This window comes from Balaenoptera acutorostrata, chromosome 2, assembly GCF_949987535.1.
Source record: "Balaenoptera acutorostrata chromosome 2, mBalAcu1.1, whole genome shotgun sequence".
NCBI classification, from domain to species: Eukaryota; Metazoa; Chordata; class Mammalia; order Artiodactyla; family Balaenopteridae; genus Balaenoptera; species Balaenoptera acutorostrata.
This window is the reverse complement of record NC_080065.1, coordinates 69,551,518-69,568,147: the sequence shown is the minus strand read 5'-3', so window position 1 is coordinate 69,568,147 and position 16,630 is coordinate 69,551,518. Positions and strand designations below refer to the sequence as shown.

Genomic DNA, 16,630 nt, shown 5'->3' with positions numbered 1-16,630 from the left:
TGTCCATCGACAGTTGAATGGATAAAGAAGATGTGGCATACATATACGATGGAATATTACTCAGCCATAAAAAGAAACAAAATTGAGTTATTTGTAGTGAGGTGGATGGACCTAGAGTCTGTCATACAGAGTGAAGTAAGTCAGAAAGAGAAAAACAAATACCATATGCTAACACATATATATAGAAGCTAAAAAAAAAAAAAAAGATTCTGATGAACCTAGGGGCAAGACAGGAATAAAGATGCAGACGTAGATAATGGAGTTGAGGACACGGGGAGGGGGAAGGGTAAGCTGGGACGAAGTGAGAGCGTAGCACTGACATATATGCACTACCAAATGTAAAACAGATAGCTAGTGGGAAGCAGCTGCGTGGCACAGGGAGATCAGCTCGGTGCTTTGCAACCACCTAGAGGGGTGGGATAAGGAGGGTGGGAGGGAGATGCAAGAGGGAGGGGATATGGGTATATATGTCTGCATATAGCTGATTCATTTTGTTATACAGCAGAAACTAACACAACACTGGAAAGCAATTATACTCCAATAAAGATGTTAAAAAAATAATAATAAAAAAATTCTTCTGTCAGAATTTTCATCCAAATATATTTACTAAGAATCCTAACAAGCATACTTATTATAATTTAATGGCAGATCTCTAAAAACCAAATTCCAATCTAAAATATTTATATAGAAAACTAGTAGTATTTACTTTGATTTATTTCTTTATTGACCTAGAGACAAGATAAAAAGAAATTATTGCTCTAAAAAACATTTTAAATTTTTCAAGGTAGTTTTTTTTAGGTGATAATTACCTAATAGGAAAACTGCCTGTAAAGTATAAAAATTAACAACTATTTTTAATGAGATTGAGAAGAATTAGAGAGTACAATGGATGGTAGCCATGCATTTAATTGAATTTTCTCACAAACAAAAATGTAATTAAAAGTTAACATTGAGATAGTTCTAGTTCAGCTAATAGCAAAGTAAGCTGTATTAAACTAAACCCTCCTGGAGATAACAATTATAAACTCTGATGCCCCCCGACCCTTAAAAAAAAAAAAAAAAAAAACCCAAGAAACAAAACCCTATTTCAAGGACTGAAGAATGACAGAAAGCAGGCAGCAACTAGGAAGTACTCAAATAGGGTGAGATCCATGTTTGTATGACTGTTCCTCACATGGCACTGTCTAGTCCTAGAGCTCCTGTAGAATAAGTAGAGTCCACTCTTCCTGACTTGAGGTGTCAAAGGATGGAATTCTGGGCTAAACAAACACACACACACACATACACACACAAATAAGTAAACAGATGGAAATAGGACAGAAAATGTAAGAAAATGAGAGGATCAGTACAGTACATGATGAGTTAAAATCCACATAATAGAATTAGCCAAAAGAGACAACAAAACAGAGAAGGAATTTAAAAAGCAGAAGAAATACATGAACTGAAAGATTTAAATTTCCAAATGGAAAGGGTCTACTAAGGTCCCAGCACACTTAATCAAAAGAGGACTCATAGCAAGGCATGGCATCATCAAATTTCAGAACATATGGGACAGAAAGAGAATCCTAAGAGATTACAGAGCAATAAAATAGGTTACTTGTGAATGAATTATAAGGAATTAGAATGGCACTGGATTACCATGGCAATGTTGGATACCAGAAGTCAATGAATTAATGTCCTCAAAATAATAAAGACATGTTCAGAGAATATGTTTCACCACTCAATGTGATGAAATAAATCAAATTATATTTCTCTGGGGCTAACTGTAATAAATTCAGATTTTGAGCTCTGGATATAAGACTAAAGTAGTACAAGGAATATATGAAATACGGTCAATAAGTTTCTGTAGAATCCTACATGAAAACTTGAAATTCAATTAAATATTCTTTCTTTAGTTCCTACCATGTATATGTACAAGGCAATCTACATTACGGAAAGATGAATCAGATAGAATATCTGCTTTACATAAATGTAAAGAGGGTAGTAGTACTTTATAAGGCCTACAATGTTAGTAGATTAATTTTAGAAAAATTGATACAAACTATAATACTACAACCATGAATTTTCAGCCTTTAAAAGCTCAAAGTGTAAATGTAGCCAGACAAAAATGTTGAAATATTGCAGTAGTAAAATTACTGTTTTCAATGAAATAATGTCATTGCTAGATGAAACACCAAGTGTTCTGTGGTAATTATGTAAATAAGTCATGTTACATATAATAGCACCTTGCTGTTAGCAAATATTAAAACCAGAAACTTAGTTAAGTCCAAAAGAAGTCAACTGTTTTGGCATATTGTAGTTCCACTTCTGTGAACTGTTTCTTATGAAGCAATCTCAAATGAGAACACTTACCCATTGCCAAAAATGTCCAAATGGTATAGCAGTTATTGTATTTTGACAATGTAGTAATCTCCATTCATTCAATGGGGTGCTAAGGGATGAATCTCTAAAACTCAAGTGAGGGAGCAATGCAAGGGAGGGCGGCATTCTGAAAATACAGTGTATACTGAGATATATGGTTACATGAAAAGTCATAGCCAATGGGGAAGTAATGTCAGACACAAAATGAATATTTCATAAAATTTTTAAAGAATAATTTTTCTTTGTATGACTCAAAAGGTCAGATCAAAGGTTTATGTTTAGCTGTGAGAAACGCTTTGGCACTTATTGTCATGGTTACAACATATTAAGGGAGAAAAAAAAAACACTCTCCTTAATAAGCCAGTTCAGAAAACCACAGAATGTAGACTCTTTAAAAATTATCATGACTTAATTTTATAAATCAGTGTTTGGTTATAAATTGAAGAAGGAGGCCATAATTCCTGGTGTGCACATACAGAGCTCCTCTTTGGAAAGGGAGCTCTGACAGGTTTATTTAATTTTTAAACTGGGTAAGTACACTTCTCAAATTCATGGCAAGTTTTTACAAGTTCATGCTTTGGATAAACTCAAATTTGCCACCGAAGTATTGCTAACTGGGCCAATGCATAAGCCAAAGAAAGTTATATGGGACGGCCAACTGCTTTTGAAATGACATGACCTAAACTCTTCCCAAAGGGATTCTATTTATTAAGTGACAGCAATCGTCACATTCCATGTTCCTTAGAATCACTACGGAAGTAGTAATTTTAAGCAAATAAATAGAAGATGGCTCCCATAAGGTTAGGTTGTTTTCCTAAACCGGACAGAGCTAATATTTCAGTTCATTGCACATTAGTCTCATAGGAAATAGAAACCAGGCATTATTGGGGGGCTAAAAAAGGCTATTTTTTATTCTGTCCTTGTCTTCCCCTTAACCAAAATACTCTCATCCATATGGATATACCTAATATACTTCCACCCTCAAAGGTCATCTGTGTAGATCTCCTCTTAATGATTTTAAGAAATCTGGCCACCTTGACTCTGCAATCTAGAAAGATTTTCTGAACTTGAATATCTACTGGAATAGCTATCTGAAATGTAAATTCCTATTTGTTTAGCATTTGTTTAACTGAGATTTTTACTTTTAACAACTCTGTATCTTAGCAGCAACTGTTTTTATTGAGCATAAATTCAAAGTCTACTTTACAATTTTGACGTTGTCAAATGTAACAATTAAATTGGTTTTAATAGCCATTTCTTAGACCTAAATGTGATATCAAAGATTGACAATTAGATCTGAATTCTGGTTTTTCTTAACACACTTCTTTCTTCCTATGTATATTTTCCTTTTGGCTGAAGCTAAAAATATGAAGAAAAACGGGATGTGTCACAAAATGGCTCTAAAATTTGAAATTCTCTTCTTTATGTTATCCGCATTCTTGGTACTTAAATTCCAGAACAAGATATACAAAATATAAACATTATTGTCTAGGATGATGTTGCTTTGCCAACAAGCTGTGACCTTGATCTTTGAACTTCAAAAATTTGAAATAATACTATCATCCAAACTGTTCGCCCTAATTCCCAGGTAATATATGAGTGACATTCAAAAAGAAAAAGAAAAACTACTATGTAACTTCAAAGAATTGTTCATTCTCACACTTTTAATCCAACAAACAGTTTAAAGGAATTTTTCACCAAATACTAATATATATATCAAAGGTACAAAGAAATAATACAGTGCTCCTGCCCACAGAGACTCATAAAAAGGTACCTGTTATATAGTATGAGAAGTGTTATTAAAAATGCTCATTAAGATGCAAACTATCATATATAGAATGGATAAACAACAAGGTCCTACTATATAGCATAGGGAACTATATTCAATATCCTGTGATAAAACATAATGAAAAAGAATATATAAAAAAAAAAAAAAAAAAAAAAGAATATAAAAAAGAATATATATATATAACTGAATCACTTTGCTGTACAGCAGAAATTAACACAACATTGTAAATCAACTATACTTTAATTTTTAAAAATGCTCATTATATTCAATGTTTTTTACAAGTTCATCAATCTCAGAATAGATGAGCACATTTTGGGGATTATAGTAGCAGTGTGAAATTTTAAGGATGATATCAATATATAGGACCATAATCAGACTCTCAATATCAAGATTGGCAATAGCTAGTGTGATGGTTAATTTTATGTGTCAATTTTATTTGGATGCCCAGAGAGCTGGTTAAACATTATTTCTGGGTGCGTCTGTAAGGGTGTTTCTGGAAGAGATTAGCATTTGAATTACTGAACTAAGTAAAATAGATTGCCCTCCCCATTGTGGGCGGGCACCATTCATACAGTTGCGGCCCAGAATAGGACAAAAAGGCAGAGGAAAGTTAAATTCACTCTCTACCTGACAACTTGAACTGCAACACGGATCTTCTCCTGCCCTTGATTCTCCTGGTTTTCAGGGCTTCCGACCTGGACTGGAAATTCAATATCAGCTCTCTAGCTATCAAGCCTTTAAACTACACCACCAGCTTTCCTGGGTCTCCAGATAGTGAGACTTTTCAGCCTCCATACTTGTGTGACCCAATACTTTATGATATCTATATCTATATAGATAGATACTTTACATAGGAGATATATATTTTTTCTCTGGAAAACTCTAATACAGGTAGTATTTCAGTCTTATGGTGCTTATGGTTATGTCCTAAAGATAACTCATTTCCTAAATTCCCCCACTGTGCCCTGATTATCTTTTGGCCAATTCAATTATAAAAAAAAAAAAAACGTGAAGTGGGTAAGAACTACCTTTATCCAGGTTTTTGGTTTTATTTAATGAGTGTTGATTGAACGTTATAAATAACAAAATAAAGAAATACTGAAACAATATCTAAAAATAAAACCAAAGAATATTACAAATAATGACTGCTGTTGGAACATATGCAGAAAACAATTTCTTGTAGACAATTCACGTCATCATTGTGAACTACCACTGAAATAGGGAACGGTCCAGAATGTTTTCAACTTGTGAGATCAACACAAAAACAGGATCACAAAAAGAATTTGTTCACAATTTTACTGAGAGGGAGAAAAAGAGCAATGATGCAAATTTTTCCATTGTTTTTGTCTCATCAGTGAGTAACCTAGAGGAACCACCCTGTCTTGGATTAAATATGATTTCCCTCTCATTGCCAACAACAATCTATGATTCTTTTTAACATGAGTATCTACCTCTAATTCCATGCAAGTATGCTTCTGTGGGATACTGGAGAGAAAGATTTTTTTAAAGTAGTTCAATATGACATTTCTGAAAAACAGAACTAAAATCTGCAGACAAACTCTAACAAGAAAATTTAAGTACACAAAGCACTACAAACTTCATCCTTCTAGATTTATGTATGTTCAATAATCCCATTTACATTTTCATGTTTTAATCCAATCATAAAGAACTACAGTGGAAATTCTATTAATCACCTCCAATAACCAAAACCATCATTCTCAAAACACCTTAAAAAATCATAGTTTAAAATGCTCTTTAATGAATAGCAATGGTTAAGAAACCTACTTCGAAAAATTATAAATATTTATTGATTGATGGATGTCAACAAAGAGAAAGCCTTTCAGTATCTTACAGAGAAAGGAACAAGAGCTAACTGGAAGCCCTATTTTCTCTATGTTCTGAACGCACAACACCATCAGGGGAGTCCAAATTCCTATACTCCAATGAAAGTATAAAAGGAACAAGACATTGAAAATGTTGAAGGGTTTCCACCACCACTGCCACTATAACAGTATTACAATGGATTATTCTTTGTCAATCGAAATGACTCTATTGATTCACTTTTGGTAGACCATTAAGTTATGCTTTAAGATTTTCCAATAGTGCTAGAGAGCTGATACCTACTTTTGTCTGTATCGCCTTTTTAGCAATTTATATGGACACATAAAATCAGTATGTAAGTGTGAAAGTACAATCAGCACCATTTAAATCAATTTCACTGAGTTTCTGGTATGTGTTAGAGATTGTTAGGGGCTGAGAGTGAAAGCATAAACAAAGCATACTTCCTGTCCTTATGGAAATCATAATCTGGCAGGAGAAACTGAAACGTAATCAGTCAACTAAGATGCAACATGATTTGAAAATTATGAATGGGATGATGTTACGAAAAATGATAAATGCTAAGACATTTAGTCTTTATTCTCTAGGTCAGGGCTTGTAAAGTCACTGTCTTCAGGGGCTAGGCAGGTAAAGTAAATGAATAAAGTTGATGGGTTGGCAAAACTATACAGAGCATTTCCCACCTACAGGGGCAGCTACTAGTAGTAATAGTGGAAGGAGTAGTTGCCTTGTAGAAATGTAGGCCAGACTACTCAGATTTCTAATTTTTTAAGAGAGGCCAGAAATCCATATTTTTAGGTATAAGCTCCTGATTTAAATTCTTGGAAACTCGTTTAAAGTGTTTTCTGCATTTAAGGGCCAAACATAACCTGTCTGTGGTCCATATGTGGTCCTCTGGTAAAGGCAACAAGGTGGGACTTCCACTGATTTTTAAGCAGAATAGTGTGATTAGATTTGCATTTTAGAATGTCCCTCTGGTAGTAGATGAGAGCAGGGAGGACCAGAGACAGGAAAATCAGCTGTTTGGAAAAGTTCCTTCAAAAAAGATAGTGGACTTAAACCTGAGTCATAGAAAAGTGCAGTCAGATTCACTTGAGTGAAGAGAACTGAGGACCAGGCAACATATAAGTTGAAGGGAAGGAGCAAATAGACAGGGAGAAATTAAAATACAAGAGTAAAGCTGAGTGTGAGAGTGAGAACACATGCAAGTCTAATAGAGTAAATTCAAGGAGGGGTGGGAAAGACCAGGAAGGAAGAATTTAAACTTCAAATAAAGAGTCTTCCTTTGCTGAAGCTAGAGGAAGAAAAGAATACAGACACATATGAAGATGGAAAAAAGAAACTGAAGAAATACATACCTAACAGTCTCTATTATTTTAATGGTATGCAGAATTCTAAGATGCACCTCAAGATTCCAGTCCTCTGGTGTACATGTTCTGTGTAATCCTCTCCTTTTGTGTGTGAGAACTTGAGAATGTAATGAGATAGTCACACCCATGATTAGGTTAGGTTATATGTCACAGCTGACTTTTAAAAAGACAGGTTATTCTGGTGGGCCTGAGCAAAGCACGTGAGCCCTCAAAATGGACTGGGATCTTTGTGAAGAGCGAGGAGTCAACTTGAAGGAAGTTCTCTGTTGCTGGATTTGAAGACGGAGGGAGCCGTAAGAGTGGCTTCCAGGGGCTGAGAACAACCCTTGGCTAACAGCCAGCATGGAAATAAATGCTGCCATCAACCGCATGAGCTTGGAAGAGGAATCTGAGCTCCAGGTGAAAATGCAGTCTGGCTGACACTGTGATTTCAGACTTGTGAGATCCTGAGCAGAGAACCCACTTGTGCCATGGCTGGACTTCTGACCTATAGAAACTGTGAGATAATGGATGGTGCTTTAAGCTGCTAAATTTGTGACAATCTGTTATATAACAATAGAAAACTAATGTACTTAGTATATAGAAAATACAGTTTTTTTGAATGAAACAACAGGGACTGCTTCAAGATAAGGCTGGTGCAACTACCATGAGTGAGTCAAGCTGAATTCATATTCTAGCAACTTTGGTTTCATTAAGCTCTACCCAAATGTCATCCTATCAGGCACAAAATGATTCACTAGAATGAGAAATAACCTGTGTTATATAAAATCTTAAGTTATATATCAGAGGAGTTGGACAGTTACAACTAGGTTTTCAGAATGCAGTCCCATGAAAAGACTAGAGAAGAAAGCAGATAGATGCAGCAAACTCACAAGATACAAAATCACTATTTCACTGGTGGTTAACAAACATGAAAAATGTTGTCAAGTGATTCCTGAGAATTTAACACCTTCAGAAGAGTCTAGCCATCATAATTGCTGAAAACAAGCATACCTTCAAGGTTCTCCATTCAGTAAAATAAATGACTATGTTTCTACTAAAACTCTTTAAAAAATCATGTATGTATGACAAAAGATTAACATAAGTATCATAAAATTACTTCAGAAGGCATTTCAATAATTATGGTAGAAATAAAAGTTATGAAAGAATGATAGTATTATTGCAGTCCTGTTGGCATTTAATCACTTAGTCTTTTGAAATCACTCTGTTTACAGTCATACTTACTGTCTGGTTTCCACAGTAATAAACACACAGCCTGTTTATTTTAAATATTTCATCCTGAAATGAGAAGGATTTTTTTCCTCAAGCTTATCCTGCACACTAACCAAGATCCCAAGCCAAAAAGAACACAGGAAACCAAAAGTGGGAAAGACAAGTAAGATCCAATATGAACATTATCCAGTCTTTAGATTTAGACAAGAAAAATGTCAAACTCCAGCTGCTCTAACTTCTTAGAAGGATAGCCCAGATTGGCCTAGTCTTTGTCTCTTGAGGGAGACAAGCAGCCCGTGACACGATGTGTCCATTTTGCTCATTTTATGTTAGCAAGTACAGCACTCGCTTCGTGTTTCATAATCTTCTTGTAAAAGTTCAACTCTCTTTCCCTAAAGAGAACAAAACAATTCTCTCTAGATTAAAAGTGAAAGTCTACTCCAAATCAAGGAGTATAAGAAAATCAATCTTTGAGAAAATAGTATTTAAAATTTAGAGTTGTCCTCAGATGAACAGTTTCAAGGAGGTATTCTTTGCTATCCAGTCAGCATATATTCTAAACCGAACAAAAGCACTTCCCTTTAAACTTAGCCAAACATCATAAAAATCATCCATAATTTTAAAAAGGAAATGAACTATGAAAAAATGACTAGTTTACCAAAAATTAGAACATAAATCTGAAACATATTCTTTAAAAAAATGGAAGGATAAAATAGATGTTAAATGATAATGGGGAAATATTAAAAACAACTTACGTTTGGCAAATTTCAACTCTTAACTCAAAACAATCCAACATATCAAATAATCACACCCACTACCAGCCCCCTCAGACTCATCCCTCTTGGCTCTCTGACCAACCCCTACTCCAAGATGGACCTATGCTCTCTAAGTCAACTGTAGTGCAGTCATCCTGGATCTCCCTTCAGCATCATCTTGAGGATTCTCTTTGTTGTACACCCTGCTTCTCAGATCGCGTGGCATGAGCTGAAAGCTTGGCTCATCAATCTTCAATCATTGCTAAAATATGCGTTTAAAAACTATGCTAACTCTTTAGCTTCAAGTTCCGATATGCAGTGCTTTGGCTGCTGTTCAATTCTAAATATTACATAATCTTTCTTTAAATTGCTTCTCTGGCCCATGAATTTTCTTATATGTGTATGTTTTATATTTGTGGCAGAGACAATCTTTTCGTAATTAACTATTTATAGAAAACTAGAACTGCATGTTGATTCTCTAGTTTACTAGAGTCCTTTGTGGCCTAGTACATAGTTAAATATTGTCATGCTTTAGTAAGATTGAAAAAAAGTGTATATTCTCTAATGTTAGATAAAGGGATCTATTTATCCATCTACCCATTTAGATAGATCTATCTATCCATCTATCCATTTACCTATCTATCTAGTTATCTGCTTATCTATCCATCCACACCCATCCACCCATCCACCCATCCATTCATCCATCCGAGTAATCTTGTTAAAATACACTGTTCACGTCTTCTATTTTCTTGCTGTTTTCTTATATGCTTAATATATTGATTTTTGAGAGAGATGTTTTAAAAACTTTCAATATGATTTTGGATTTTTAAATTTCAACTTGTAACTGAGTCAATTAATTGTTGCTTTATGTATTTTGAGATTATGTTGTCTGGTGAATATAGGTTCTCAGAATTATTATGTTTTCCTAGTTCTTCCCTATTCCCAGCAACACTTATTGGCTTCAGGCATATTTTTGGTATAATAATAAAATTCCCTCATAAATTATATTTTGATTAATATTTGTCTGGTGTATTACTTTTATCTTTCTTCTCAATCATTTTGATCCTTATGTTTTAGATGTGTTTCTTATAAACAGCATAAGGTTGGATTTTGCATTTTGTACAATCTAGACTCTCTTTCAATAAGAGAGTTTATACTCACATAATTGATTTACCAGTTTATTTCTACCATCTTACTTTGTTCCTCTATTTTCTATGTCTTTATGTTTCCTTTGCTCCATTTTATTATGTTTCATATTCCTTTAAAATATGCTTAATCACTTAAAATATGCTTAGTTTATATTACTTTTTTATATTATTTCATACTTCGTGGTAATAACTGTCCTTTTTATTGTGGTTGCTGACTGTATCATGTTAGTCATGTTAGATGATTCATGTGGGCTGGAATTTTTTATTTTGAACTTGTCTTCAGAAGGGGTATTCTCTTCATAAGATTCCCATCTGCATAGGCTTTGCAATAGCTTCTATATAGCTTAGCATTTGCTTTTGCAAGAGTTTGAGAAATTATTTATGACAATCTCTTGGCCTGAGATCCCTGTGCTGTGGGGACAGTATAAACTCTGATTCCACTCAGACATGTGCACAAGAGGCTCCCTCCCTTTTCACCCTTGCCCTGCCTCCCACAGTGAATCCCTAGTATCCTATCACCACGTAGACATTAAACTCAAGCCTCTAGAACTATACTGGCCAAATGACCTCTCTGGCCAATGCAGCATAACTCCAGCTTCAAGTTATCTTTTCATTTCTGTCCCCTGGAGATTTCACCCCTCTTTTCATGTCTCAGCATTTCTATGTACCTGGAATGGGATGGAGGCTCATATCATAGGTCAGTCCTAGAAATCCATATAACAATTTTCTAATCACTCACATTACTTTCATGAATATCATTTGGTATTTTATTGAGTACTCAGCTCAGCACAAATGTGAATGACAAGAAGGTCATGTTCTCTGTCCACTTGGATTTACAAAAGGCCTGAAGATTATGCATCATTGTCCTCAGCGATTTCAACATGCCGTATTACCACGATTCCAGTTTTCTATCCAGGACATAAAATCCTCTAATTCCATAGTGTCTTCTTCATAATATTTTAAGATAAATCTAATAAAATCAATTATGTCTAGAGATTACCCTAATCATAGACATGTATATCACCTCAAGAAATGCTAGAGACTTTTCAGAAAGAATATCTCCTCACAGAAACTAATTTTACTTTCAGAGGTTATACCTATTTAGAAAGGAGGGTTATTTCATTATTCCCTGGATCAGGAAACTTTCACATTTGTTTTCATTTTGAATTGAAAAATGGTAACTAATTCTGCATGTTTGTTCAAAGTTTTAAAGCTCTAGGATGTTATTTTATTGTATAATAGGATTATCTTAAACCCGTACCTAATCAGGTAATAGTTTCTTTAACATTTCACATTATTTAGAGCATTGAGAGAAAAACAATTTTAATTACTATTTAAAATTAAATAAACATATCAAAATAAACACATCAAATGATACACAATCATAACTTAGATGTCCTCCATAAAGCAAATTCGTATTCCTAACAAGTTTTATATTGCCAGCTATAATTATGAGTTTACTCCTAATAATTTCTTACAGTCTTTAACAAAATAAAATCAATGTGATTCATAGATGCAGTCTTATTTAGCTTGGGAGAAGATATGAGAGATGGAAAGAATTTTTTTTAATGGAAATACTTTAATATAATATGTTACATGCCCAAAATATATACCAAAGTGTAAAATTTTTAAATTTCCTGTCCTTGATCTTAGTACTATCTAAAAAGTAATGATTTTTGACTTTTCCAAAGAATAATCTATTGAAAATGTTACTGTAAAACATGTGTAACAAAAATTTCTCTGAAGAACAGCTTAAATATGTGACATTCACTCACAGGCTCTGCTGACAGAATAAAATTAATTACTATATATTCTACAATTTCAAATTTCATGGTACTTTAGATAGTATAAAACTGAGATTTTTTTTCTGTTTAGTAAATTCTTATATAGAGAGCAGAGGTCACTAGAGTGGATAAGACTTCCAAATCATTCAAATTTCTTTCTAAGAATCAGGTAATTTTTAAAAATTATCCTTTTAAGTTAACAACCAGTAATTTTTGGTTTTGTCTCTGTTTTTGCTTTGTTTTGTTTAAGAACCTTAATGTCCTCTATTATACCATTTATTTACAAATTTCATACAAGAAGACCTTTGACATGATGGTTAGATTTTCTAAGACCTTAGGAATTCACATTTACAAAACATAAACCTTTCTAATAGCTCCTAACATTTTCAAAGCCACACTGCTCTCAGGAGATGTGTTTCAGATATGTTTTGTTACAAGTTAAGAGCATTTTCAATATTCACCAAAATTTTCCTTCTGATCTGATGACCATTTTTCCATAAGGACACAATGTTTTGGACACTTCAAAGGCTACTGTAACAAAATATCAAATTATATGTGGATAAGTAGGCAACTCTCCCATCTAAGAATCTGTGATGCAAAATTAAAATTCATAGTTACAGAAAATTACTGATCATTTCTGTCATAGACCCTTAGGGATTGCTCATGATTTGGATATTAAAGTTATAAATATTGGAAGCCTACTGATATAATTCATGATTTAACTTTTACCTTTGGTCTTCTCCCTGAGTTAATCTAAACTGCAATGCTTTATTTTGTTTTACAGTGCTCTGTCCACAGGTATACAAGTATAGCAATGTGTCCATTAAGATCGTTTCATTAATGAAATTCAATTCCCAAATTTGGCAATGCTGATGAGTAATGAGATATCAATCAACATTAACGAATCAGTTTGCACAACTACAGGACAATCTAAAAGAAAAACAACTGTATTTGGGACACTTCCTAACTCTTATTTATTCAGAGTTATCTTTCTTTTTTTCAGACTAATAAACAACTGAGAAACCTAATTGCTTGAAAATAAGCTACTGTAAAAAGGACTGACACCAGACCTGAGAGACTCCACAACAGCAGCAGGGACTATTTCAAACAGTCACAGATGTCCACCACATGACAGCTAGCATGTTGACCATGACGTGATGAAAGTCCTCTGTCCCCATTGTATTCGTCATAAGGTGTGAGTGGCCATCTGTTCTCTATTTATGTTTCTAGAAACCCAGTAACTTTAGAGATGTCTTCACATGGGGAAAAAAGTGTATTAAAAACAAAAAGGAGACAGCTATAAAATGTCCCAGTGGCAAAATGTGTGATACATTTTAGTAGGTATATAACTAAGAGTTAATCAAAAGCCTTCCAGATATATTTCTTCCTTCCTTTGTCAATAAGCAAAGCAGCTGAAGAGGTGATTGTGAGTTTACTGAAATTGGTAAACTCCATAAACTCCACTATTACAAATTGATTGTCATTAAAATAGAAATCCAAAGATAAGACAGGAAATGAAACGCAATTTAATTTTTTCCCCTGATCAACTAATGCTTAGCCAAGCGAAGTTTGGATAGTTCATAGCTATTTAGTTAAAAATGACAACAGCAAGCAGGGTAACCCAACATAAGAGGGAATTAGCATCCTCACTGCAGAAAATAAATGAACTTAAATTTTACGTAAGCATTGGACTTCAATATCTACTCATAGAGACTGAATAAGATTTAAAGGCATATGCCAAACTAGAATTTAAGGTAAGATTACAAAACAGTTGCTGGTATAAGTAAGCCAAAAGTAGCAAATTCACATGAAATTATGAGTCCAGATTCAAGGACAATATAGAAAATATAGTCTACTTATTAAAGTTCTTTATACTTCTAATAGAAAAGACAAATGAACAAATATGCTTAGTGAAGGAAAGAACAGTACTTCATGAGTTACCTGGAGCAACCCAGTGCTCTACTAGCACATAATTCTATTGTGGTTTAAAAAAATGCAACTGATTTGAATTGAAATAAAATAAATGGAAGTTGAGTATATTAATAAGTATTAAAGGGATTCCCTAGACTTCTTTAATCAGATACTGTTTTTATTCTTATCTATTAAAAGGTATAATTTGTAATCATAGGGACACTTTTTAAGGTCAAAAATTTCTTATTATTCATCCAATAAAAATAAAAAGAACTGAGGGCACAATGGTCATTTACTAGCTATGTGCCTCTCTGTGTATCAGCTTCCTCATCTGTAAAATGGGGATGATAACAGTATCAACCAAGGGACTTCCCTGGTGGTCCAGTGGTTAAGATTCCATGCTCCAAATGCAGGGGGCCCGGGTTCGATCCCTGGTCAGGGAACTAGATCCCACATGCCACAACTAAAAGCCCGCATGCTAAAAGATCCCGTGTGCCTCAACTAAGACCCCGTGCAGCCAAATAAATAAATAAATAAATAGTATCAACTGCATACAGTTGTTGTTATTATTAAATTAGCTGACATAGCACTTATAACAATCCTAGCTCATATAAATGCTATATTAAGTGCCTGAAAAATGACAACTTATAGACTATCATGTGACAAATTTTAAAAATAATTGTTTCCAAGTAATCAAATTAAAATTTGGTCTTCTTAAGTGGGGGGACAAAAGACATAGAGGTCTACACTATCTCTTATGGCACTGAGGTGATAGCAGTCTGTAAACAACCAAAAGATAAGTCATGAAGATACATTGAGAAGAAAAGCAGGAACACTCTAATCACAGGCAATCTGACTTCCTACATGAAAATGCCATCTGATTAGAATTCTGAAAGAACACTATCTGAAGTAAGAATAAACAAAAGAACTTCACAGAATAATATAAACAAAAGTTATCAATCATCCTATATGGTACACTGGTAATAGCTGACTACATATACGTAATATCTAATTTTGGTATAAAAAATTTGATAACTTGGAACAAAGAGGCTATTACTAGAACATTTCAAGGAAAATACAAGTAAATGAAACAGAATTGATTAGACTACTTTCCAAATAGACACTGCACATACATAATAATAATTAATAATAATGCATCAAAGATCTATAGAATATGATTTATGTATTTGATCATGAATTTGAAAGCCGACTGCTGTACAATCACAAGCACAGGCTCCTTGAGCTTTTTCTTTTGTGTTCCCTGAAATAATTTAATATTCTCTGATTGATACAATTCAAATGGCATACCCTATCATTAAAAGTTAGTCTTTTACAGGTCTCTCAGACATGTAATTATTTAATACGCTTAAATATTTTCTTTAATTTCAGAAATAGGGTAAAATTTGGAAGATAAGATTCAGAGCCACTTCCACTTCTTTTTTATTTTTAAAATTTTAGCTCATGCCATATTGAAAACGAGAAATATCAAACACAGTCCTAAATATAAGGAACTCTTTGAAATGTTTACATTTAACAAATTATTAATTTAACATAAAATTATGTGCCTTTACAATGGTTTAATATAAAATTCTATGTACTTCTAATCATAATAAAATCATGCATTTACAATAATAAACAGAAGCTCTGCAATATTCATAGTGCAATATAGGTGATATAATCTGACAATGGGACTCAAATTTTAAGAAGTGAGATAAAAGAATATTATTTTTTTATCCTGTCAGGGTGTCTCTGGAACTGTAGGTAAACTCTTATTTGAAAATATCATCAAAAAGTCTAAGTTTGTCTAAAAATAGAGCTACCATACGACCCAGCAATCCCACTACTGGGCGTATACCCTGAGAAAACCGTAATTCAAAAAGAGTCATGTACCACAATGTTCACTGCAGCTCTATTTACAATAGCCAGGACATAGAAGCAACCTAAGTGTCCATCCACAGATGAATGGATGAAGAAGATGTGGCACATATATACAATGGAATATTACCCAGCCATAAAAAGAAACGAAATTGAGTTATTTGTAGTGAGGTGGATGGACCTAGAGACTGTCATACAGAGTGAAGTAAGTCAGAAAGAGAAAAACAAATACCATATGCTAACACATATATATGGAATCTAAAAAAAAAAAAAATGGTTCTGAAGAACCTAGGGGCAGGACAGGAATAAAGACGCAGACGTAGAGAACAGACTTGAGGACGCGGGGAGAGGGAAGGGTAAGCTGGGATGAAGTGAGAGAGTGGCATGGACATATATACACTACCAAACGTAAAATAGATAGTTAGTGGGAAGCAGCCACATAGAACAGGGAGATCAGCTCGGTGCTTTGTGACCACCTAGAGGGGTGGGATAGGGAGGGTGGAAGGGAGATGCAAGAGAGAGGAGATATGGAGATGTATGTATATGTATAGCTGATTCACTTTGTTATAGAGCAGAAACTAACACA

The 16,630-nt window shown here is 33.9% G+C and overlaps 1 protein-coding gene and 1 non-coding gene across 8 annotated transcripts in view; one reads left to right on the top strand and one right to left on the bottom strand.

The window, feature by feature from the left end:
• XRCC4 (X-ray repair cross complementing 4) overlaps positions 1 to 16,630 on the bottom strand; it is a 274,654-nt gene that overhangs the window by 169,226 nt on the left and 88,798 nt on the right. The window lies entirely within an intron of this gene.
• TRNAL-CAA (transfer RNA leucine (anticodon CAA)) lies at positions 14,540 to 14,612 on the top strand. Its single transcript has one exon. It is a non-coding gene; the product is annotated as a tRNA-Leu (tRNA).